Source organism: Corvus kubaryi, unplaced genomic scaffold (assembly GCF_017639235.1).
Source record: "Corvus kubaryi isolate FWS band 111438036 unplaced genomic scaffold, C.kubaryi_AGA036_p1.0 37385, whole genome shotgun sequence".
NCBI classification, from domain to species: Eukaryota; Metazoa; Chordata; class Aves; order Passeriformes; family Corvidae; genus Corvus; species Corvus kubaryi.
The window spans coordinates 21,759,238-21,785,569 of NW_024581127.1; the positions used below are offsets into that span (position 1 = coordinate 21,759,238).

Below are 26,332 nucleotides of genomic sequence, written 5' to 3' on the forward strand. Positions count from 1 at the left end.
AAGGTCCCAGTAGTGCGTGTCAGAGGTCTGTTAGGAAAGACTGTTTGGATTAATTCTGCCTCAAATACAGACAAACCCATCCATGGGTTTGTCATTGCTCAGGGACCTGGTTGTACATGGTGGGTAATGCAGAAAGATGGAACAACATGTTGTGTATCGCAGGGAGATCTGATTGTTGGGTTAGAGCCACGTGTGGAATGCCTGTCTACCACTGCTTGCAGAATGTCACTGTCACTGTTTGTACATAGCTGTATATATATGTGTGTATTAATGTGTGGGCATAGAGTTAGAATATATTAATTTGGGCATTGACCCAACGATATGGGATAAGGGGTGGAATGTCTTGGGGTGACTTTATGATGTGTATCCCCTATTGCCTGCTCTATGCCCAGACATGAATCCTGTGCCTTTTCTGTAGCTTTAAGGCAGACCTTTAAGAGAGAGCGGGGGGGAAGCCAGTGGAATTCCTTCAGCGCTGTGTTCAAAAACAGAGATAAGCTCTCTGGCTTCTCCTGCCCAGCTGCTCAGCTTGGCTCTCTGCAGCAGGGAAGAGAGTGGCATTCTCCTACTTTCTAGTTAGCTTTTTGTTTGTTAGCTAAAGCAAGGAGTTTTCCTGGAACTTGGGTTTCTTTTTCTTCTCTTCTGGACTGTTCAACAACACCAAAACATCGGCTGGGAGACCTTACACCTCGACCAGGAGGGGCCCAAGCCAGCCCAGGTCCAAAGAGGAGAAAGCCACACCCACAGAGGACTCTGAAATCTACCCAGGTTCTCTCCACAGCAAGAGGTTTTATTATTTCGCATTATTCTTTTCCCATGCCTGCATCCACTGTGTTTGCTAAATAAATAGTTTTTTTCCTGTCACTTTCCACCAAGGAAAAATTCTTTCCAAACCTGGTGGGGGAGGGCTGGCTGTAACCTGCTTTCTTTTAGGGGACGTTCATTTCAGACGTTCCTCCGAATTTGTCTGAAACTGGGACACAATCCCTGTGCATGAAAGAGAGTAAGGCAATTAATCTGATGTTCTTAGCTGGAAAGTAAAAGCTGTTGATGGCTAAAATATTCTTCTGGCAATACGGAATTTGCCAATGACCTCTTTAACGACATAGTGTCTGAAAGGACATGTCTGTGGTATCATGGCCAAGCCAGAGGGTAATTTTACAGTAGCTGAGAAATACCCATAAGAATGTTATGCACTGAAATCTTTATCAGGGACAAAAGAAGACAGGGAAAAATACTAGAATGTGACCACTGTGACTTAGTGCTTTCATAAATTTATTGCAAAAAGTGAAATTATTAGGTGATTTCATGTTCTCACATATACTTCAGCACAGGCAGATTTCGAAACTGAAAAAAACATTTAGGATTCTCCTTCAGAGGATGAAAGCTCTATGAGAAGGAAACTGATCCCACACACCTACATTTTCTGCCAGTATCTCAGAGTGGTTTCATTTTAGTCCTTAGTATCTTCCAGGGGCAATTCCTTTTTAAGACTGACTCTGTAAACATTATTAGTTAATGTTATTCTTCAGACCAGCTGCCTCTTCTTGTACTAAAGATTCCTGTGGGGAGAATGAGTTATGATTTTCAACCCAATTATGAGTACTTTTTAGCTCAATCACCTCATATACCAAAGTTTTTCCTTACCTGGTAACCCTAGTGCTCTTACGTTCTCATTTCATACCATACAACATGGCCAAAGTGTAGGAGCTGCACTTAGCCTGATTAGAAGAATATGTGGCTCAGTAAGGGCACAGCAGGAATAGGAGAGTAGAGAGTGCTGCTGTCTTTCTAAGATGGGATACTATAAGGAACACAGAGCTGTTACAACCTTAAATTAAATGTATAAAATTACAGCCCTACACCTACTGCCATTTTTTGTTACATTCATGATATGACTTGTGTCTAATAAAGCTTTCTAGAGTGATTACGTAGGTTAAAAACACGTTAAATGAGTAGGTGTCTTCAAAATAGATTAGACAGAATAGAATAGAATAGAATAGATAAACAACTATGAAGCTCCCAGCAAAATATTCTATACGATCCTTGAAATGGTTAAGTTAATGGTTAAGTTATAAGCTCTCATTTGAGAAAAATACATTTAAGAGTGCTCCAAATACCATAAAATGTTGTAACTACATATGTGTGAATGATTTATAAACCTCCAGAAAATAAAATGTTTGGTTTTCAGATGTTTTGCTCATAATGCTACATATTTTGGCACTCTAATTTTTCTCTTCTCCCAAACAGTAAGAAACTTTGCTGTTGTCTCTCTTGTAATAATTCACAATTCCCATTTGGTAAATTCAGATGCATCCAGAGTGGTCAGATAGCTCCATTAACTTCTCTCATTGTGGAGACTTCTAAGGTGATGTGACTATTCCCAGTAAGAATAATAATGTGAATAAGGATGTTATGAAACTTTAGTGTTATCATATCCCTAACCCTATTACCACTGAATCCAGTCTGCATTTTAAACTATTTCTGGCTTCACTGCCACTGGCTATATTATCATCATTCCTATTTCAAAGTTCCCCTATACCTCAAGAATGTGCACTGCAGATTAATGATAAAATTACCCTGTGGATCAGAGGGAAATACCAGTTAATTTTTCCAGCAAGTTGCTGACTAGTTGCAAGGCCTGAAGATAAAGAGTGGGCCTTATCAGGGGTCCAAGGGAAGTGAAACCCAGAAAAGCAGGTGTCTTTTGCTGACATCTTATAGAGGACAAGAAGAAATGAAAGGCTTTGTCTATAACAGCAAATGAAATAGAGCTCTGGTACAGGCTCAAGCATAGAAATGTGGTCATCCATGCTGTTAGCACTCCAGCAGACTGTGAGCTGTGCTTTGAGACGAAGGGTAAAATAGCCTAGGGAAGCAACAATATGTGTTTCCTTTTTCCTTATGATATGCTAAAGACAGGACAGAGTTGACCTGACCAACTAGTATTTTTCTTACACAGAACTTGTGCCACTGTCTTTAACAGACACTTCTTCGGATTGAACCTGAGTGGGGTGCTGGTTCTGCCATTCAAGGTCACATCCAACCATATAATGGGTGATGCAGGAATGTGCAGAGATTAGGAGATTTACTACCATACCACATGTAATGAAAATGAGACCAAAGATAGGCCATGAACATCATGAAAAAGCAAGCTTTGGTGTGGAAGGCTCCAATATCACCAGTTATTCAGCTTACAAAAGAGAAGGTGGATGAATGCCTTATCACTGTATGCATTTTCTTGTTAGTGAAAGAGACACCTGATAAAGGCATACCACAAAGTACATGCAGGTAGCATGCATTTTGAATTTAAACAAACTGGCCCAGAATACTATGTAGTTTTCTAGAAGGAATAGCAAGGATAGAAGGAATAGTTTTGGATTTGAGATTTCCTTGTGGGACTGGGACATATATCATTGAAATTTCACTTTTTCGAGGGCTGCAGAGGAGAAGAAACTGTATTAAAGTTTACATATCTATAGAAATGATGGAAATTGTGACAAAAGTCTAAAACCGACACAGTTTTCATCGTTTTCTCTGAAAGTCAGGATGTGAAGGGGTTTGGTTTGGCTTTGAGTTTGGTTTTTTTGGGTTTGGGGGTGGATGGGGGCTGTTTGTTTCCCTTAATAATGCACATATGTTCAGAAGTTTTCTAATTTTATGTTACTTTGCATTCTTGAGAAAGATGGAGTTTGTTACTACCTGTTATGTGTCTGTCTTTACCTTGAGCTGAAAGACTGGGAAGGATGGAACATGTTCTGCAGTAGAAGAACGTTTGTTCCAAGTGACTGGTTAATGAATCTTTCTCTCAGGTTCAAAGTCACTATCAGAAAAACAAAGAAACTGCTCATCTGTTCAGTTCGGTAGTGTTTTTAGAAATGTTTTTAACTACTGAATCCTGGCCAAGGTGAAATCATCTTGAAGTATTTCACCAGAAACTGGTGGAACTTCTGTCTCATTCATAGTTCATTGTGGCTTACCTGTTCAATATTTTGAAGATCGGAATCTCCAAGACTAATCAAAGTCGTTTGGATTCCTATAGGAATTTCTGAGTGTAAGTTAATCTACTGAATACACAAAGTCCAAAATGATCTAAAGGTCTTCCGCAGCCTTAAGCTCTAAGTACCTGTTTAATTAATGGCCCCATCACTACCACATTCAAGTGTAAACCAGGCAGACAGTTGTGGTTTTACTCAGTTATGAACAAAATCTATGCAAAAGCAACTGATGTCCCTTTGATTCACCTGTTTCCTGTCCTGAGGCTTTTTGCTTTCCAAGAAATGAGCCTCCAATATCCAAATAAGTCTGAAAAGTGATCACATTTCAGGCTACTTTTGTCCTGAGAGAAATCAACAAATTAAGAAAAAAATATTTCACATCCAGAAGAGAAGAATGAGAAAAAAATGGAAATATTACACTAATCCCTTGAAGAAAGACAGCAAACACACTTGGTCTTGAGCTAAAATCCCCTATATTTCATTAAAAAATGTGGATAGAATGCATTTGTCCAAAAAAAAAAGCAAGTGGGAAAAGCAAGTGATCAGCATATTTCACATCTATGTAAAATATAATATTCCAGCTTTATTCTAAACTTCTTATGAACCTTCTTATTTAAGGTCCTTTACTATAAACAGTAAAAATACATTTCTTATATAATTTTAAGTGAAGTAATATTGTGTAGCTATAATATAGTATATTTGGTGCATTTAGCTTTTGTCTGAAGACAGGTGCACACAGGAATCAGCTCTGCCTTCACTTCAATGCTTCATCAGGACCTCTTTGTGAACAGCTGGTGCTCAGAACTGTTGGTGAAGGAGCAGGAGAGGGCAGACATCTGCTGTGCTGCATGAGCAGAGAGAGCTTGCTCTTACAAATATCGGTTTTCTTACCACTGGAAGCAGCATAGATTTGTGTGACCATCTGCCCATAGTTTTGGTCCACAAACACTCAGACTTCCACCTTTAGTATGCACCTGAAAAATTGACATGAGGAACTCCACTCAAATGTCTCAAATAGTTGTTTCCCACTCAGAATGCTAAGGTGTGGAAGAGTACTGTCAAAGTCCAACATCAAGACCTATCACAAGATCTTTAGCACTCAGTTTGCTGCTCTGATGTTACCAATGAAGACAAAAAAAAACAAACAAAAAACCCAAACAAACAAACAAAAAAACCACTCCACTTTTTAAAGTGGTGACAATTAGATAGTGCTCAGGAGAGATTCAGAGAGAGCATAAGAAAGGCTACTAAACCAGGTTGCTTTTAGTTCAATATGCCTAAATTTTTGCTGCCTTACTTGACATGTGTGTTGTCTGCTGAGGCATGTCTAGGGCAGACAACAAAGCAGAGAAAGAGTGAAAATGCTACCTTTAGGTTTTATAAATTTGAGTATCCAGACTTTAATTGTGCCTTATAAATACACACTAAAGTCAGGATTGTTTCTTCCCTGTTTCCTTCAGAACTGCAGTAAGCATGGCTTTGGTGTAAGTCCGCAGTATTTTGCCTTTTCTATTTTCTATTATGTTCACAATAAGGTGCAAAATATGAGAAATGTCAGAAATTACAGTAGGACTAACATGTACCCAAGCTCTCTTGCTAAGTAAAGATACAGTGTATATACCGTGGAAAATCATTTATCAAAGGCAGGTTAAAGAAGTGATGTTATAGAAAGTTGATTTGTACAAAGTCCCTGGAAAATTTTACCATCATAAAGGTAGGTTAATGGATTTAAAGAAGTTAGGAAAAATCGATGCATTCTTTTTGTTAAAGCGGTTTACTGTGTTATGAATCTCAGGGAAAACATTGGAGATAAATTAAAGTCAGTAGCACTTGAGTGAAGGATGATTCTTACAAAAATGTCAGGTTGTGCTGACATTATAAGGTGAGCAGTTCTTGCACAGCTTTCCTATTTTCAGATGCTACACCCCCACACAAAGACAAGAGTCTGATTTTCATGTGTTTCAGGCACATGCTGAAACATATTTTTAGTCTCAGCCAGCCTTGTGTCAAATCAGTGAAGAGGAAGAAAAAAAACAGATAAAGTGGCCTAGATGTGGAATATAAATAAAAGGAATTGATAAAATAAGTTTAAAGCTTTTAAATAAAGCCTTAAACTAGTCAGTTTGGAGACAATAAATATTTTAATAGAAAATAAACCAATTTGTATTGTATTATATTCATATATCTGACTTCATGTATAGCTATGCAGAAGGACAAGGGAGATAAATAATCCATAATTAAATCAAAGCCATGGACTCATGGAATATCTGGAATATTTTGCATTTCATTGCAAAAAAAATCCATTTCTTTCTCCATAATTTCTTCAGTTTTTCAGAAAATAAGCTAGTCTTAGAAATAAAGAGAAGACCCCAGAACTTTTATAACTCTAAGTTGCTTTCTAGGATGCAGGTCATGTAAAAGTCTCAATAGAAGTACTGAATTTTAAGCAATTATAGCACAACAAGAAGAAGAGTTAATGTCTCTTGCTTAAGAGACTTAAAAAATTATGGAATAAAAAGATTGAATACAGGAGGAAAAAAATCTGAGAGGTCTTTCAGTCATTGTTATTAAACTGGTGAAGGACTTTGTGGGAGAAGTCATATGCTTCTGCAAAGTGAATGCAACACCGCGCCTCTCACCCTGAGGGACATAATTTAGAAATCGGTATTGACCTACTGCCACAGCAGGTGACATTCAAAAAGACAGGCAAAGACCTATTTTTCTCCTCTGAAGGACAGCACCTCAAACATCAAAGTGATTCCTTTCATTCCACCCAGTCATCAGATAATAACCTGAATAAGAATTGGAGATAAAAATGATGTATGGATGCTCATCTGTATCTCCTCTTGACTCACAAAATCCGTTTCACCCTCAATATGGGCACACTTGTATATTGTAAAATTCCAAACTTAAGCACCCACAGGTTCTTTCTTACTTTTTTAGCCTTCTTTATTTATGTATTTCTGCCAGGTCCAAAGCACTCTCACTCACAGGAATTATTTTAAATTTGCCTAGATTCCCTTTCTATTAATAGCCACTTGATTCCCAGCCGAAGAACGAGGATTATTAAACGCTAAAATTAAGGGCTTCTCCATGGTATCACAGGAAGGTATAAATCTACACATACCTGCACTCCTGTTCTTCGTAAGCCCTCCATTAACCTGATACTTGCATTAGAAGATTTGAAGGACCAAAAAAACAAAAAAAAATTGTTTGGATAGGGACATTGCAGTGAGACTTAGGCTACCTCATCCAAGGACAGGTTATTAATACATCATGTTTTAAAAGCAGTCATGAGAGACAGCCTCATGTTGTGAAGGTATCAACATTACCCTAAACTCAGATTTCTTAGACAGTCTGTCCTGTCTCTGTGTGAATTCTGTTTAGAATGTAATCAGTTCTCATGGTCGGTGGCAGAATCTCAGTGTAGCTGTCACAGGTATCAGGTAGTACATATACTGACACTAAGGACCCATAAGCTTTAGGGATTCTCAATAAAGAGACTCAAGACTTTCAGCATTAACATACTGTACCAGCTGCAGTTTGCCAACATCTTCTTTATATCTTAATAGAATATCTCTATCATGACCAAACATAGCCTTGGCTAGGAGTATTTTATGAAAGTTGGCTTTTTGGTAAACCTCTTCCACTTCTGGCATCTCTTACTCCTTTTCTAACCACTCTTCTCAGCTGACATAAGATAGTGATAACAGTTCTGGGCAAAAATTCAGTCTTCTTGGTCAGTGTCCCTTTCAATAGGTCCTTCAGGATTAATGGGAAGAAAATTTCCCATTTTGTTGTAGAGTCATAGAATGGTTTGGGTGGAAAAGGAGCTAAAGGTCATCTAGTTCCAACCTTCTTCCTTTTTCCCCACCATAGGCAGGGATGCAACCCACTAGATTATGTTGCTTAGGGCCCCATTCAACCTGGCCTTGAACACTTCCAGGGATAGGGCAACCACAACTTCTCTAGGCAGCCTTTTCCTGTGCCTCGCCACCCTCCAAGTAGAATAAATTTTCACATTTTGTTCCTGTTATGGACTGTTTGGGAAAATGAAAAGTAGAAACCATGACCCTTTGGGAAATGCCAGGCTTGTTGTAGTGGTAATAAACCCTTTGGAGCATACTCTGGGCTTAGATTTAGGATGTGGGGAGAAGTCTTGCAGCTGGGGTCAATGGATCTTCTTGAAACCATAAGGAAGTTGAGGAAAAGTTTTAGAATCTGTGTTAGTAAGTGATCCAAAACCAAAATCAAACCTAATCATCACAGAAAGAAAATCGTTGAGATACAGAAATAAATAGGTTTTGAAACTAGAGATTTAAAAGCACATACTTTTTCTACATTGAGCTTGTTGACAGAAACATCAAGTTAGGAAAAAGTTCCATAAACTTACTACATGAGTCTGCTCTCTCAGACTCACAGATGAAAAGATCTATCTGGCTCTTTCCTGATTGTGTAACACACATGTCACTGGATCAGATGGTGACTATTGTAGTGTTTGTAGGAAATACAGATGAAAAAAATAAAATTTAATAAAATATCTTGCAAGATCTCATCACATTCGTCTTGGTTTGAAAGACAGGTGTCTGCTAAGGAAGGCAGGAGCCTCCCTTGGAATGGAACATGCAACCCCCTTTCCCTCCGAATTATTATAAAGATATGGGAAACAGGAAAAATAGGAATAACAGTTCTTTACTGTTGATCACTGGCAGGGGAAAAAGGCAGGGGAAAAAACTGATTTAAACTGACAGAGTCATATACGACCTGGCCCTGTTAGTCAGGGTAGCAGCAGCAGTCCGATAAGGTGGTGGCTGCAGTCCTCCTCAAGTGAATGGATGTGGTTCTGTTGAAGTGGTGACCCTGTGTAGAAAGATCTGGTCTTCCTCAGAAGGTCCAGTGGTAGGTATGTAGCTCTTGTCCTCTGGAAATCCAGTGGGAAAGGCTGCCTGTTGTCTTCAAAAATCACAGTTTATATCCAGGATGGGATGCTTGGTTTCTCCCTCTGGGTGGAGCATCTCACAAAGGAATGATGAGTCATGAGACAAGGCACTGATGGGCCATTAACAGGACATAGTCTTGAAGGAGGAGGCAGGGAGCACTGCCCCACCTGGTTTTAACAGCTCATGAAGATGGTGATAAAATACATGCTAGTGGGCACATCTTACATTGTAACCTAGGACAATATTGTAAATCTGGAGGTTATTGCACTGTTTCTCCATACTCCATCCTAGAGATCTTTTGTATTAGTGTACCATGTATCAAGGAAAAACTATCTCAAGAAAACCATCTAAGTAATCTGAGTAGGAAACTGAAAAGGAGGTGTCATCTAGAGAGTTTTGTCTCAAAATTTTGTCTTTTGACTCTTACTGAATTCTATTAAAAGTTATTCCCCCCACCCCCCCCCCAAATATTACAGCCAGAAGCTCTCTGCATTTCAATGGAGAAAAAAAGGGCCTAAAACCTACCACTGCTCCTGGAATCAAATCCAAGACTCTTCTTCCTCCTAAGTACTTTGTTTATTATATAGGTTTTTATATTTTTATTTCTAAATTAATGATTCTTGACTTCTCTTTATGGATGTCTCAGCAGATAGGCCCATGAATGCTTTCATCTCAGTACATCCTATACACTCACTCCTTGAACAATAAACTAAAAACATTTTGTGTGGTGAGAAATGTGTACTTCATTATCTTGAGATAAAGGAAACTGAATTCTGGCATAGTAAGAACTAAACATTGAATAGAGATGAAAGATACAAATACAGTTTACTCCTCCAGCTGTATTTTAAAAGAATACAAAAATTTAAATCCTGCAAAGTTTTATAAGGTAGGTATCCAAAACAAGTCAATGATTGATTGCAGATTGATATAGGTTGTAAGCTTGGAAGTGAGCTAGACAATATAAATTTCCTCTTCAAAAATCTTGCCTTTGCCAATAGCCGTGCTGCCGTTCTCTTTGCGCTTTAGCCACATTTGCTTTTGGCTCCTGTCAGGGTTTCCTGCCCAGTTTGTTTAAGAGAAATGGGGAGTGCCTGGATTACAGCACACAGCCCAGCATCACACCTGAAACCAGCCCCCAGGCAGCCAGCATAAGATTTTAGCTGAATGTCACATGCTCCCAGTGTGAGCTCTGTCCAGCTGCAGAGTCCATAAAGCTGTATGCTTTAAATACCAGCCATTGTAATGGCAGTGGTGCATTCAGTAGACTGTGAGGAATTACTATCAAGCAGATTGTTCCTTTATGCTTGTCTAGTCAATAAGGTTTAAATAATATCTAATTCAAATACGATACTAATCCATAAAAATTATAGGTAGGAAATACATCAGATTGAAATTATCTGTCTGTTCTCTAGCAAAGAAATATCTATAAATCCTAGAGCAAATCTACATCTTACCATGTACTTTTATGCCTTCTACTTTTGAGAAACATGAGGAACTTCAATCTTGCTTACAGGACAATCACAGTTACAGACACTGAATAACATCACAGTTATTTACACTCACATGTCATAGGACTCTTGAGAGATTTCCCTATTTCTCCTTGGAAGGTTAAAATCACTTTTGGAACACACCATTGGTCCCCAAATAAAAGAGTAATAGGTCAGCATTTAATAAATATGGACATCAGTGTTTACAGTTTACCAGATATTTTTTCCTTTATTGTCTATAAATATTGGTACACTTCTTCCAGGTTTATGAGCTATTATGTCCCAATAGTGTTCCTTGCCTGTAAAAGCAAAAAAAATAAAGCAATATTTATACAAATTATGTGCAAATATTATGCATATCCTGTGATTGCATGATGAATTATTGAAGGATACTTTCACAAGTATTGCTCATTAAATGTTAATCTTGTTGATTTTAAAATAGAAATAAATTTGAATTTAATGCCATCATAATATTAAGGCTTTCAGAGACAGACCATAATAACCATATGGATACAAAACAAAGACTGGAATTTTGAAAACAAATTATTACTTAGGAGTCCAGTCAAACTGCAAAGCAGCTGCATCATATCTCCCTTATGCTGTATGTACTGGTGTTTCACTAAAAGTGAATATGTTGCAATAGCATTGTTTTCTGCTTTAAAGTGTAGATTTGCTCTGCAATGCAGTTGCTTTGAATTATATTGATCACTGAAAGTCATTCTAAAACTAAGCATAAGAGAATTACGTCAGTGATCAATGGTGTTGATTTACGATGTCCATCATTATAAAATAAAATAATATATTATGCAAGGAAGATTTCTTATGTATATATAATTCATAAATATTTAATGAAGGGGAGTACCTAGAAACCAGAGTTTCAGTCTCCCACATGTAATAGAAGGCCTCCCAAAGATCTTGAATCAAAAAGTGAAAACTGAAAAAAGAAAAGGAAATTAATAAGACAAAAATAGCCAATGTAAAAATGATCAAGCTATTGTGTAGACATCCAGGCAGTGTAATAGATTCATTGTCATCTTCTGGTCCAATGGAAACATAACTGTGTTAGTGAAAAAGAATTTCCAGACAAATTCTTTGCTCATGCACTTTCCCAAGCACATACATTTATATATTTGTAGTGTCGTCTTGACACCAGATGCAAACTCACAGTTGGTCAGTAACATTGTCAGAGAAGGGCAATGCTTTCTGATGCATAATTTACAATATTGCTGATGTATCTTTATTCCATTCCTCTATACTGGAATGAAAGATCATTTTATGCAATCTAATCCTGGAATATCCAGGCAAGATGTCATACTTTGAACTACATTGTCATGACATTTTTCTTTCTCCTTTTTCCTTTTTATTTTCCATTCTTTTTAATTAATACACTATTCAGAGTGCTTTTAAACTTTTTCAGAACTCAGATCTACTTTTAATATTATGAAATATTCTTGCTGAATTAAAGCTATCTAGCCTATTTGATTTAATCAATTAAGATTTTTAAGTGCATCATAACTCTGTGCACAAAGAGACAACACTCATAAATCAGTAGTCTAAATTAATTGCCACACGTAGCAGCCTGCCAATAGCACATATAATTACCTTTTTGTTGTACAAGAGTGAAGATCAGAAGCTAGAAGATCAGAAAGTTGCTGCTAGCATTAATGAAAGAAAAATGAGTATCTATGATAAAATGATTATAATGTTTGCAAATGTTGCAAAGCTGCATTCCACTTGCGAATTATAATTTTAGGGGTCTTCATGTTCTGTATGTATAGTTATCCCTCACATCAAGCACACCTCTGTTCTATTTCAGATTGAATTGTCAATTCAATGCCAATGAAGCAATGTCTTCAAGAGAAACTGACTGCAAAGAACAATTTTATATGAAACCAGATCTACATGTTACTGACCAGTGAATGTAGCAGGAACAAAAGAACAGATTTCTTTAGTCTTTCAAATAGTAGCAGGTAGAAGACAAGAAGCTGGAAAAGAAAGAAAACAGTTAAAATGAAAATTTATATTGGTAACAGAAGATCACTTTCTAAAATTCAAGAAGCTCAGATTTATGGTGAGATGAAATAAACTGTGTTCTTCACCCCTCCTTTTTGAGTTTCAACCAGCGTAATACATGGATGTACCATATGGACCAGGTCTGTGTGGCCTTTCCATCCAAAGTAAGGTTCTGTCCTGCCTTTCTTTGATTAACTCAAATATTTTTGAAATCACTTTAAAGGTATCTATCAACTTTATTGGAATGGTTACATGGAATCTTGACTCCCTGGAAATCAGAGAGTGATGTCCAAACTCCAACTCAAAGAAGGAGTAACTTCAACATTAGATCAAAATATATCCAAAGGTGGATGTTCCCCAACCTATATAGGCAAACTTACTAACTTTTTAGATTCAAATTATAATTTTAAGAATTCTTAAAAAGGTTTGGAATTTGCAAAAAATTTTAACTAAGTTCAAGATTAAAAAACATCTGAATCAGGAAAGAAATTGTGCCCTTGCAGGCAGTTCCTGTTTCTCAGTCTTATCCAACCTAGAACACACATGTATATGTATAGCATATATATAAATATTATTTATACACATATATACACTTTCCTGTCCCTGCAGTCACCGTTCAGTCAAACAACTCCGCATTTGCTTCTTATTGGTCATTTTCTCTAAAAATGACTTGCAGTTGATGTTCTGTGTTGAACTGAGGTGGATTGGAAGAAGTGCTTGCATATTTTAGGGGGAAGTTGGTAGAAAACATTGTTGGAACACAAAGATATGAACTTCAGGACCAGAATGGGCTGATTGGAAAAGATTTATTGAATGTTTTCTTTACAAGTAAGAAAGAATTTTGCAAAATGGTGATATAAAATTACAAATAATGGCAATGTTTTTACAACCACTCTCTGTTCTCCCTGGGGAGGTACAAAAAAGCACTAAGCAATGCAATGTTTTGGAAGAATTATTTCACATTTTTATTTGCTTATCATACTTGTACGTTACAGCTAACTGAAAACTTAGTTGAGGTGTAAATGTAGCATTTGGGATTACTATTTTTATTAATCACTCTTATTAATAGTTTAGCCTAACTCTAAATAGAAATTTATGTGATTTTTTTTTTCTCAAAATTAACTGTATTTTGAAACTTTGAATTTTTACACAGATGTGTGGTCCTAAATAATATGTAGCTGAGATAAGTGCTTTTATCTCACCTTAAAATAGGTAGTTCAGAATATGTATTCAATAAAATTTTTCTTTACACATGTAGAATATGTGTATGGACATAATCTCAAAAGAGGCATTGCAAACAAGAAGAACAGGAATTATTGACAGGTGTAATTAATGATCTGGAGGAACTCCTGTATGGGAACTCGCTGTGAATATTAAAGGCAACAATTCCAAAACTTTTGTATAAGTAATTTGTGTAAGTAATATTTGCCATTTTAAATAATCGTACTGTAGGCACAGGAACTCTGAAGGAGACTACCAGGCAGATGCACCAAGAACTTTTTCTTTCTCATATCTTAGAAATCTGCACAATATGTTGCAGAGGCTTTATTTCATTCTTGCCTTATCCAATTTCTTAAAGGTTGGAAAACTGGGTACCCTATAAAGATACAAAGTGGAAATGAACACAGGTCTTCTGACATGCTAGATTTCCTACTAATTTGTAACAAAAATTAACCTTCCTCTCTGTCTCTTTTTTAAAAGAAAAACATTAATGTTCTTCCTAAAAGACCAATATAAATACTCCAAGGCCTAAAGAGAGAGTCCCAAGTTGAAAATCCACATCTGACAAAATAAAATTATTCGGATCTTTATGAAAAGGAAGAAAGGTCTAGTGCTGAGTTGAACTTTGCAGACATTACCTGCAAAAGCCTCAAGGAAAGCAAGATTTTAAATACTAATGAAGTATTAACTAGCTGTGTGAGGCTGTAGAAAGGAAGGACTGTTTCCGTTACCTACGTTAATTTAATCTCTCATTTTGGTCCACGCTGTATTGCAGAACTTTTTAAATTATAACTGGACAGATTTCAATCCCAAGAAAATCATGGGGGAAGTCCTCTTGAAAGCCATTTAAAGGCTCCTGAAGGAGTAGGAAATGATTGGGATCAGTGTAGCTCTGGCAGCATTAAAAGCCAGTGGTATTCTGTGCAATATTAAGAGGACCAATCATTCTGCATAACTCTGTGTTTTTAAGATCACATCTAGAATGTTGCATCCAATTTGGGGACACCAAAACTGGGAAGATTTTGATCAGCTGGAGCAGGTTGAGCAGAGGGCCACCAAGATAGCTGGGGCTGGATGCTGTTTGTGCTGTGAGGAGGGGGCTGAGGGAGCTGAGTTTGTTCCATCTGGAAAAGGATCACTGCAGGGAACCTAACAGGAGCTTCGGTACCTATGAGGGGGTTGCTGAGAAGTTTGCTGAAGCAAGACTTCTTTCCTAAGGTTCAGAGCTGAAATATGAAACTGGTCATAAATTTACATGAGAGAGGTTTTGACTGAATATAAGAAGAAAAATTATGAGGGTAATAACTAAAAATGGTTACTTGAGAGGTTGCAGATTTCCAAAGCCAACCATACGAAACCCTGAGGCATCTGGTCTGAATTCAGTGTGGACCCTGAGCATGACTTTAGGTTACAGACCTCCCAAAATCCTTTGCAATCTCAGCAATTCAATGATTTTAATGGCATCAGCCACTATGAGAGTCCTGAAGATGTTAAACTAAATACTTAGAGGCCTCACAGCTTCTAATGAATCATGCAGTGCATAGCCCAGTGATGTTCAGGTTTTGGATCCCTTCTCTGAGAGAGGAGTGTTCTTCCAGCAAAGAATATGCAATTAATCCCATGATGGGATTCAGTATTTTCCCAGCTAACTCGTAACGCAAAGAACTTTTAAGTGTCATTTGTTGCAGAGCTAGTGCTGTAAAGCTGCCTGCCCTGTTCTACTCTTAAGTCTCAATGTTGTATTTTTCCTAGACAGATGCCAAATTGATAAAAATCTGTTTTTTCTGCACAGCTGTTCCAACTGAATCCTCATTGCTACAACCACATTAAGAAACAAAGAGAGGTATTATGGTTGGAAGATTTTTTTTTCCTACTTAATATCCAGATCGTTGGTGTGAAGGTCTCTAGTCTTTGTTTTGGCTTCCACTTGCAAACTGGGCATTGACATCTGCTAATTGCTAGCTTCTAAGGGAATTTGGTTTAAAATATACTGTATATACAAGGCCAAATTCACTGTGTGTCACAAAGGCGAGATTGTTTTCTTTCTCCTGTTTTGTATTTACAGCTAAAGGAAATTGGAAGGAAACTGGTGACTATCATGAACTGGAGAGTAAGAACAACAATAGATATAATCAAATAAAACTTCACTAATGGATCCAGTTGCAAAAGATGATTTAGCAGCTGCTGTCTCAGAGCATATACACAAGCCTCTTTTGATCCCAAATTTTGGACTATGTATGGACTAAAAAAGCTATAAAAACCAAATTTTTTTAAGACTGTACTACATCCAGAACCTTGCAGCCAAAGGCACACAGGAAGTACACCAGAGGCAGCTTAAACATAAGTATTCTGGAGCTACTCATGGTATATTTAAGAGATGTGCATCAGCGTGCAGTGGAGTTCCTGGGAGTTAAATGAGAGATAGACTGAAAAGGATACCTTACCTGCTGAAACTTGAGTTCAGCTCCCTGAGTTTCTCCTGCAGTAGCACAGCTGATGAAATCATCAGACCTCAAAGCAGAGTGAGATTTTTCCTAGAATCTTGCCCCACTGTGAAAGTAGGCAAATAGGCAGACCCTCATGACTCCTAATCACTTTCTGCGTTTTGTGAACGCAGATTTGGTTCTCCTTTCTCTCTTTAAATCAGAGGAGTTGTTCATAGCTTACCCTGCAGAGGTACTTTTGCAATTGCCTATAAGCAAAGCAGAAGTGAAGAGCTTTGTGAACGCCAAAAGCATGATTATTGTCCCACCCACACAAATGTTAAGCTGAAGTCACTAGAGTCTCTGGTGTGGAACTTTTATAAGCAAGAGATATATCAAAATGCAACAGTCACTATTGCCTGGAGTATCTAGGAGGTTACAGCTGCAGTGGAGAAGTTTGCTTACTGCAATTTTTTGTTTCACTTATTTGAATGTACTTTTTCACTGGAGTGTTGTGCCAAACGCGACAGAGGCCTCATACAGAGCCCTGCAATCCTTAAATGCTCTTTCAATCTAATGCTGGTGCAGTAAAAAAAGGGAAAGTCTCGCCTCAGCAGCCCTGCTCCATTTTGAAGAACAGACAATGTGGGGTCACCCTCAGCTCTTGGCTTGTCCCCCTCATGGTACAGCCACCCCTTCCTTCACTATGACAATATGGAATGAAAAATTTATCTTCTAAAAGTAGTCCCAGTTCGCCACGTTAATTTCAACAAATTTTAAGATAGGGTTTGGTAGAGAAAACTGGCTTGCTTCCCTCAATTGTTACTTACTCTGTCATTGTATCTTATTTAATTTCTTTAGTTTATGTTCAGTCTTGGTTAACAAGATATTTCAGAAAAGACAAGTGGTTCTTCTGAGGCAGAAACTTTTTATTGTTACAGTGTAATCATGGTGATTTATATAACGGTGTCTGTTCATCTTACCTCAGAAAAAAAAAGAAAAGGTGGTAGAGTCACCCCTTTCAGTGTTTCAGTTTGTCAGCATTGCATATGTCATTAATGTCATTTAATTCTGATTTAGAATCAAGAGGCTTCACTTTCCAGAAATGCCCTCTAATAGTGAAAATGAGCTTACTTTCTCTATTTCCCTTCTTTAAGAAAACAAATAACTAAAGAAAATAAAATACCTGAATAAAATAAAAATAACTGAAAAAAAAATAGGTAACCTCTTGAATAAAGATAAAACTTACTATGAATTAAGCAAATTTTATCTTTTCAACGCTAATGCATTTGTAAAAGCAGTGACCCATTAGAAAAATTAAGCCTGTTAATGTTATGGCTTATGGAAAAATTCTCTAATATTTAATTAACAAAATACATATTTTTTTCCAAATTTTAACCATTTCAAAATGAGTACAATATGATCCCAATTATCAAGGTCTGTAAGATACTTACAATGTTGAACATTGGTTATGATTCTTTGGAAACTCTATAGCCTTTTAAAACATTCTGAAATACAGAATTGTTCGTTTGCTAATTTTAATAAGAGCATATCCTGACACTTCATCAAAATTCCATACAACCTATTTCTGGCTTCATTTTATTAAATTTCATAGGACTTCTCCATAAAGTTTTTTGTCATATCTTGTTAGGACCCATATCTTGTTAAGATCTGATTAAGAAGAGTCTTGTGTTCCCATTCGTTCATATGCACCTTCTGGAGGTGAACTCATGGTGTCACCAGGTGCTGTAATTGAGGGTAAATGTAAGATATTATTTGTTGGGTTTGCAGTGGAATTCTCTTGACCTTGAAATTCAGTTTTGTCTGATATACACATTCTGTAGTCAGTTTTGCAGAATAGTTTTTGCAGAAATATTTAGGAATGGGATGTCTGGAAGGTTATGCATTACCTAAAGCTCTCCCTATAGATATGATAGCATGGACTATGTGGCATATGCATTTCTCTCCACTACCCCCAGTGGAGAGAACTAAGTGTTGGGGTTTTAGGAGCTCTCCTGGGTTATTTTCTGTTAAAGGAATTTTCCCCATATGTGTTGCTAGGGGGACAAATTGCTGGGTATTTAAGAAAAACAAAGACCTAGCCATTGGGGATGGGGTACATCTGGCTACTCTTTTGTTTCACCTGGGTGTGCGGTCAGTCGGTCCCCAGCATTTTGGACTGGAGAGGGAGGCTGTTTTGTTGGCTGCTTTTCCTTCTGCCAGAGAAAACCCTGAGATCCCAAGCCCGCCTTCCCTGCCCCGCTGGGAGCCAGGCCGTGGCTGCCCTGCCCCTGCCATTGCTTCGAGCCTTCGCTATGTTGTAGCCCTGCTCGCCCTGCCCGCCCAGACCTCCGGGGGGGGGGGTTCCCCGTTTGGATACACCTCGTCTGCCATACGGGATTTGTGCTCGCCCCTGCTGTTCCAGCCTGCCGTTCCAGCCTGCTGTTCCCGAGGATCCGGCCGGACACTGGGATTGGCTGCCATGGGGTTTGTGAAGCCTTTGTCCCATCCCTTCCCGGGATCCCAGGGCACCGGTGCCACGTGCTCCCCGAGCTCGCTCCGGAGCGCCCCCTGCAGCCGCGGGGGAACCATCGCACCTGCCCTGCTCACCGGGAGCCGCCAGCGCCCCTGCCGGCTGCGAGCGGAACTGCACCCGAGGGGAAAGGGCCCGACAGCCGAGAAGGCTGGGACTGGGTTTGTGATTGTTTGCTGTTACTGCCATAGTTGTTGTTTGTTTGACTTGTTGTACACATATATAATAGTAAAGAACTGTTATTCCTATTTCCCATATCTTTGCCTAAAAGCCCCTTGATTTCAAAATTATAATAACTTGGAGGGAAAGGGGGTTGCATCTTCCATTCCAAGGGAGGCTTCTGCCTTCCTTAGCAGACACCTGTCTTTCAAACCAAGACACTAAGCTTTGTGCTTATAATAAATTTTTAATGCGAAATAAGTGTGTCAGTAGTGACAAGCAACACGCAGAATTTTTGGCAGATTTAATACATGGGCTGTAGGAACCCAGAGTGCAGAGAATATTTCTCTGCCTGTTTTTGAAGGGTTCTACCCCCCCTGGACAACACTGTTTTTGACCTTCGTCCTTGGAGAAAATTGCCTACCCTCTGGGAGGAATTAGAATCTACACTGGTGTAAACTAGGTGATAGAATATTATGTAAGATTGTCACAGGGTGAAAAATTTAGAAGATTTGGGTTTGTTAATATAGTAAATAGATAAAAGCAAAAAACTTCCAAATCGAGGATTGTTGTTGTTCTCCAGACCTTCTTCTTCTTCTACTACTACTCCATATTCTGCAGTAGAAGTAGTTTGGGATGATTGGGTAGAGAATTCCGCAGTTCCTGTCTATGTGACTAGATAATTTCTTATACATAGGTGGAAAAATAAAAATAATTTGTTGATTTACCTTTAAAAGACTGTAAATCTTGATAACGGGGCATTCTCCTGCATTCTCTGCTCTGTGCTATGTCTGGGTCACATTAAGTGGCTCTATTTCTCTGATAAGACTTAATAAACATCTATCTGAAAGCAGAGAAGGCTGGAGGTCCATTCGTCTCTTGAACTCCTGGCAAGGACTCTAAATTTCTCCCCCAGCAGGGGAGGCATAATTGCGGCACGTTTAGTGTCAATGGGCTACTGTTACTGTTGCTAAAAAATCAACTTTTTTTTTAATAATCCTCTTTTATACATCACCAATTACTACATTTAGATCATTTTTGTACTAGGCAAACTGAATTAATCAGATCTAATGGCCCATCTGTTCTTAAGACAAAAATAACACTTTACCAAAAATATGCACAATGTAAAAATGTCTGTATTGCATTTAACTGGTAGGTGAGAAAATACATTTCAGCAGAAAAGCAGGTGAGCCCCATCTTTTAATTTGTGTCAACTTTACTTTTTTTGCATTAATAATAGGGGATTTTTTGGCAACTTTTCTTAAAGAGTGATGATCCAAATGCATTTTTTAACCATTGAGCTATTTGTTTCTTATTTATTTCCAGCATCTATACAGGGTGATATTCTGAATCTAGTAGCAACAGAGGGATTTTTGTCAATAGCTTCACCAGTTCCAAGGTTTCACTTATAATTTATAACTAAACTACCTCTATTCTTCGCCCAAATAGATGATAATTCTATGTATGTGTCCCATGCTTTCATATCTTCATTTAGCTTATTTTATTTAGTGGGTTCACAGATAGGCAGCCATTTATTTTCTAGATACGAAGTTTTCAAAGCAAGTTTGCAAGAAATCTTTGATTACAAGTGTTCTAGACTAAACTCATTTCATATGATAACATAATTGTGGTATTATACAACTTTAATTCTATAAGCCTCTGAAAACGGCTGAGTTTTATTTCTAAGTTAGCAGCCTATAAGGAACTTCTAGTGCTGTTCAGAGAAGTTGTGGATTCTCATCCCTGGAAGTGTTTTAGACCAGTTTGGATGGAGCTCTGACCAGCTTGGTCTAGTGGAAGGGGTCCCCCCCCCATGGCAGAGGGGTTGGAACTAGATCATCTTTAAGGTCCCTTCCAACCCAGGCGATTCCATGATTATGTGCTGTAACTTTGTTTTCTTCTTAATGGAAGAGAAAATCATTAAAATTTCAAATCTTTGTATAAAAACATTGATGAGGCTGACAGCTGGACTGGGGGCCTCACAGAGCCTGACCTGAAATTGGTCAGAATTTACCCGTGAGAATTTTAGAGTGGAAATTTTGCAGCTTCAGTGAAACCTACAGAGAAGGCCAAGATAATCAATGAGAGAAGATGTTCTGGACACAAGGAGAGGATGTTCTTGTTATGGGACATCGAGTGTGTACAAGGAAGAACTTGTGGATAATATGTAGGAACTATACCTTTGCTTGTATAGCTGATTGTTTTACTGCTTGAATGGTCATTGTTTGTTAGACAGCCTTGTCATTGTTTACTAAGCAGCCAATCTTAAATCAAGCCACAGCCATTGTGAGGAGGTATAAGAATGGCAGTAGAGAAAATAAAAAATCTCTATCTCTCTCTCGACTTTGGATTACGACAAGTGTGTGCTGTTATATCCGCCTCAACAAAAGCCGCAAAACATCAGCAAGAAGGTGCAATGGTATAGAACTTCGGTTGCACTAGCTGACTAGAACTCTTGCTATTTTGCAGGGGAGGGGAGCAGTCATTTTCTTGCAGCCATACTGCATTTGCTGATGGTGAAGGAGGGCTACAACTGCTTTCACGTCTCCCAGTTATTCTACAGCAAGTGAGAACAAGGTCCTTAAGAGTGTGTCTTTGCTTGAGAAAAGTTACCCAGAAGCACATTGCCTATGTACTTCTTATCCATATGGTCCTGTACTGCTTTGCTAAATACTGTAATGTAAATCTTCCCTCTCATTTTTTATCTCCTTGTATTAGGAAAATCTGACTTAGGGCTTATCGATCTTGGAAAAAGCTTGTGATTTTGTTTAAGTGAATGAGGCATTCAGACCCAATTAAGAACTCCTGTTTTAACTTATCTTCAAGACACTATAGTACTCAGAAGCTGTTCAGACCCATGAACCTATAACAGCTAGTTACTGGAGATATGGCCATTGAAGAATGATGTACAAAAGACATTTAATGGAAATGGTAGAGAGGAATGTTCATGGACATTGGAACTTAATAATACAGGCTGTTAAAGTGTTAAAACAGTCCCTTAAACAGTTTTCAGCCTGGCCAAATAGTGGTCTTTGAAATAATTTCAAGGCACAGTGTTGGAATGAGCATACATGAAGGACCAAGGACCATTCTCAGTCTGAATGTAGCTGTCCTGTTTTGGAGGGAAAAAGAGTTTAGCAGTTTGGCCATGAGCTGTTTGGTGCCAGCTGAGTTCAGTGCCAAAGAGCCATTCCAGGCACATTTATTAACATAGCTATAGCCAAAATAATCCAAGTATTGTATATTTTGGCATTTTTCCCCATTTTCTTCCAGCCCACTGCTCACAGTTTTAGTGCCCTGGAAGCGAGCAAAGGATTTAGGATAAACTGATTTCAATCCAGAGAACCATACAACAACTTACACCTAAAATCAACAAACAGATTCTCCTTCTAAAGCAATTAATATAGTGGAGTAATAGATTCAAGTTAATGCTCATCAAGTTTTCAACTGAAGCATTTCAGCGAAAACATTTCTAGACTCTGGGGATCATCTGCGAATTTTGTCTTGAGATCATCAGGGTATTCCTGTGCATTTTCTGAGAAACATTAAGGCACCTACCACTGACAAGGTTACGTGCTCAGACCTATGACTCCAGCAAGCTCTAGCAGCTTCTAACATGTTCTGTCAGATGATCTTAATCAAAGGGTGTGTTGAGCATTTGTTCCAAGTGGCTCCTGATCAGGGAGGATCAAGCACCCTTCCAGCAGGCCATAAGGGGAGGTTTGCAGAACTACTGGCTCAGGACACAGTTTCCAGGGAAAGCAGCTAGCAGAGGTGGCAGCTCTTGCAGAAGGGAACCAGGAGCTTTGCTGAGGGCAACACAGATGGGCTGAGTGGTGGTGTTGATGTGCCACAGGGCACAGTTCTGACAGTTGCTGGAGCAGCAACAATAGAGTTGTCCTTGGATAGAGGACACTATGAAGGATCTCCCAGCAGAGGACACAGCCTCACAGACTTGGGGCTTCAGGGGTGCCTGGGGACTCTTACTGGTACTGGGGTAAGGTGAGCTCCTTCCCTGCAGTAAGTGTTCATGAATGAACAGGTTGTGTTGCCAAGGAAAGGAGCTGCAGGAGGAGACAGACTGACTTCACAGGACCAGAGGTATTGAGAAAGAAATTCACTGGATTTTTTCCAAAACCCTGCAGACACAAGAGCCTGAAAACCTAGGTGGCAGAGGCAAAGGCAGAATCTGTGCATGTCTGGATAAGAAACAAAGATTTCCATGATGACCAAGGCTGGAAGCTTGTGACTTCTGTCTCCTCCAGCTCCTGTTCCCCCTGCAAATCTGCAGCCACAGAGCACAGCACTGCCCTTGTAGCAGATGAAGGACTGAGATCTCTGTCAGACAAAATACCCAATGCGGCTGAGCTGAGCAGCAGTAAGACAGTAGTAACTCCAAACTGCTAAGCTCATTTCTATCCTAGGTAGATTTTCTGCTTTATAGCACTCAGATCTGGAACTTTGAGAAGAAGCTGCTGGGGCTGACTAGTCCTTCTAATCCCATACACTGGTTCACTTCCATGTGTGCACTGATACTTCCAGGGGATACCCGAAACATATGAAGTCTGACTACATGACTGACTGCAAGAGCCAAGAGCATGGAAGTCTGGATGGTTTTCTCCTTGATCCTTACATTAAAGGAAATTGCAGAATAGTTTAGGTTATAAAAGATCTTTAAGACCATTGAGTCCAGATCTTAACCCAGCACTGTCAAATACACCACTAAACCATGTCCCTACGAGCCACATCTACATGTCTTTTAAACACCTCCAAGGATGGTGATTCAACCCCTTCCCTGGAGAGCCTCTTCCAATGCTTGGTAATCCTTTCAGTGAAGAAGTTTCCTAATATCCAATCTAAACCTCCATTGATGCAACTTGAAGCCATTTCCTCTTGTCCTTTTGCTTGTTACCTGGCAGAAAAGACCAACACTAATCTCACCCCAACCTTCATGTGGGTAGTTTAGAGCACAATAAGGTCTCCCCTCAGCCTCCTTTTCTCCAGGCTAAACAAGAGTTCCCTCAGATGCTTTTGAAGGGCTTTAAGAAAGCATTTTAGGAGGACTGGATTGATCCTACAGTCAATGCCTGCTTGCATACCAGATGTGGACAAAGGAGATTTTGCCTTCAAAACGCTGCTACCATTTTGGAGGATTGTGGTGGGAAGAGACAGCACCCATCTGATAAAGCACCTTTGCCAACAAGCTGACCAGTCTGGTGAGAAATGCTTAAATCAATGGGAGAGGAGAATGACAGCCAACAGTACCCTGAGGAAGTGGCGGACTAGGCTGGAAAGCAAAGGGTGCAGAGTGATTTGACAGGGTGAGGCCGCAGAAACAGCATTGCTGCAGTGATAACATAGCAGTGCACAACCAGACCAGGAGGTTTATGGAGTACCTTTGTAACAACTTCCTAACACAGGTGATTGAGGAGCTGATAAGGAAAAAATTCTGCTGGAGCTGGTACTTACAAACAAGGAAGAACTAGTTGGGGATTAGAGGTAGGATCAAGTTTGGCAGCAGTCACCATGAGGGTGATCACCAGAGGAAGGAGTAAGGCAAATAGAAGGATCACAGCTCTAAACTTCAGGAGACCACATATTTGGCCTGTTCAGGCACCTTCTTAGAAGAACGCTATGGGATATGGTCCTGGAGACCCATCAGAGCTGGGTTTTTTTCAAGAATCAGCTCCTCAAAATTCAAGAACAGTCTATCCCCATTTACAGAAAAGTGAAAAATATTGTCGGGAGACATGCATGGAAAAACAAGAAGTTCCTGAAAAACATATGTCTTGGTTTGAAAGACAGGTGTCTGCTAAGGAAGGCAGAAGCCTCCCTTGGAATGGCAGATGCAGCCCCCTTCCCTCCAAGTTATTATAATTTTGAAATCAAGGGCTTTTAGGCAAAGATATGGGAAATAGGAATAACAGTTCTTTACTATTATATATCTATAATGTGTATAACCAGTCAAACAAACAACAATAACTATGGCAGTAACAGCAAACAATCACAAACCCAGTCCCAGCCTTCTCGGCTGTCAGGCCCTTTCCCCTCGGGTGCAGTTCCGCTCGCAGCCGGCAGGGGCGCTGGCGGCTCCCGGTGAGCAGGGCAGGTGCGATGGTTCCCCCGCGGCTGCAGGGGGCGCTCCGGAGCGAGCTCGGGGAGCACGCGGCACCGGTGCGATGGGATCCCAGGGAAGGATGGAACAAAGGCTTCACAAACTCTGGACAGCTGGCCTCGGTGTCCGGCCGGATCCTCGGGAACAGCAGGCTGGAACGGCAGGGACAAGCACAAATCCCGTACGGCAGACGAGATGTATCCAAACGGGGAAGGCCCCCCCGGAGGTCTGGGCAGGCAGGGTGAGCACGGCTACAACGCAGCGAAGGCTCAAAACAACGGCGGGGCAGGGCAGCCACGGCCCAGCTCCGAGCGGGGCAGGGAAGGCGGCTTTGGGATCCCGGGGCTTTCCAGCACAAGGAAAAGCAGCCAAAGCAAGCAGACTCCTCTCTGTCCAAACGTGGGAGACCCAACTGCCCACACACCCAGGTGAAACAAAAGGAGCAGCCAGGTCTTTTGTTTCTCTTAAACACCCAGCTATTTGTTCCCCTAGCAACATGTATGGGGGGGAAAAAATTCCTTTAACAGAAAAAAAAACAAACAAAAAAACCCCCAGGAGAGCTCCTAAAACCCCAACAACATAAAAAAGAAGCAAGGGAGAGGAGAAATAAGAGGAGGGAGCAGGGTCAGGTAGCTCATAAAGGATGTAAGAACGTTTTCCAAGCATGAGGAAAACAAAAGCCTAGAGAAAATGTGGATCCACTGCTGAATGGGACACAGGACTGGATGAAAAAGAAAATGGGAAAGGCCAACCAACCTTGTGCATTTTTCTCCAAAGGTTTTACCAGTAAAGCTAGTGGTTCCTGCAATTAGCAGAAGAGTCTGGAGAAAATTATTTTCCTGCCACTGTACAAAGTAATAACCATGCAATAGCAATTATTTCTTTATTCATTGAATTTTTCCTGTTTAAAGAGTGAGCAGACCTAAATGGCAAAGAACACATTGATGTTTGTTAATGTTAGGATAGTTCATTGGTAGTTAGGATAGTTTGATAATGTCAGGATACATTCATTGACATATCCATTTTTCTCCTCCTGAAAAGGTTATTCTAATGATGGATGAACATCTAAAAACCTCAGGATTGTAAGCAGTATTGATAAATGTATGGTAGCTTAGATAGTTTATTCATCTTAGGTCAATTTTTTTTTGTATTACACCATGCATCCAATAGTTGTCTACTTATTTTTTGGGTTGTTTGGGGTTTTTTTTAGTGTGTGTATCTATGTGTGTCCACCATCTCAGAAGCCCAATGTAACTTTAAATATTTCCTATCCATTTAATTTTGTTTACTTCTTTCTGGACCATCTTTGGAATCTGTCCACCATGTTATAGTAAATTAAACAGAAGATTGCAATGTTTTTCTTGCTCAGGAAGATGTCTTGGGGAAATAGATTATTCCAACATCATGAGTATTTCAGTATGGGTCAGTCACTGGGACTTTAAG

General features: G+C 39.4%; 2 long non-coding RNA genes across 3 annotated transcripts; one reads left to right on the forward strand and one right to left on the reverse strand.

The window, feature by feature from the left end:
• Window positions 1-359: 359 nt before the first annotated feature.
• On the forward strand, window positions 360-13,691 carry LOC121668523. Its single transcript, XR_006017425.1, has 2 exons — window positions 360-787; window positions 12,242-13,691. It is a non-coding gene; the product is annotated as an uncharacterized LOC121668523 (long non-coding RNA).
• LOC121668524 lies at window positions 8,675-16,188 on the reverse strand. Of its 2 annotated transcripts, XR_006017427.1 has the most exons (4): window positions 16,104-16,188; window positions 12,339-12,410; window positions 11,288-11,359; window positions 8,675-10,724 (listed from the first exon to the last, which is right to left on the reverse strand). It is a non-coding gene; the product is annotated as an uncharacterized LOC121668524 (long non-coding RNA). The 2 variants fall into 2 exon arrangements; XR_006017426.1 differs by lacking the exon at window positions 16,104-16,188 and having other exon boundaries at window positions 12,339-12,419.
• Window positions 16,189-26,332: the final 10,144 nt, after the last annotated feature.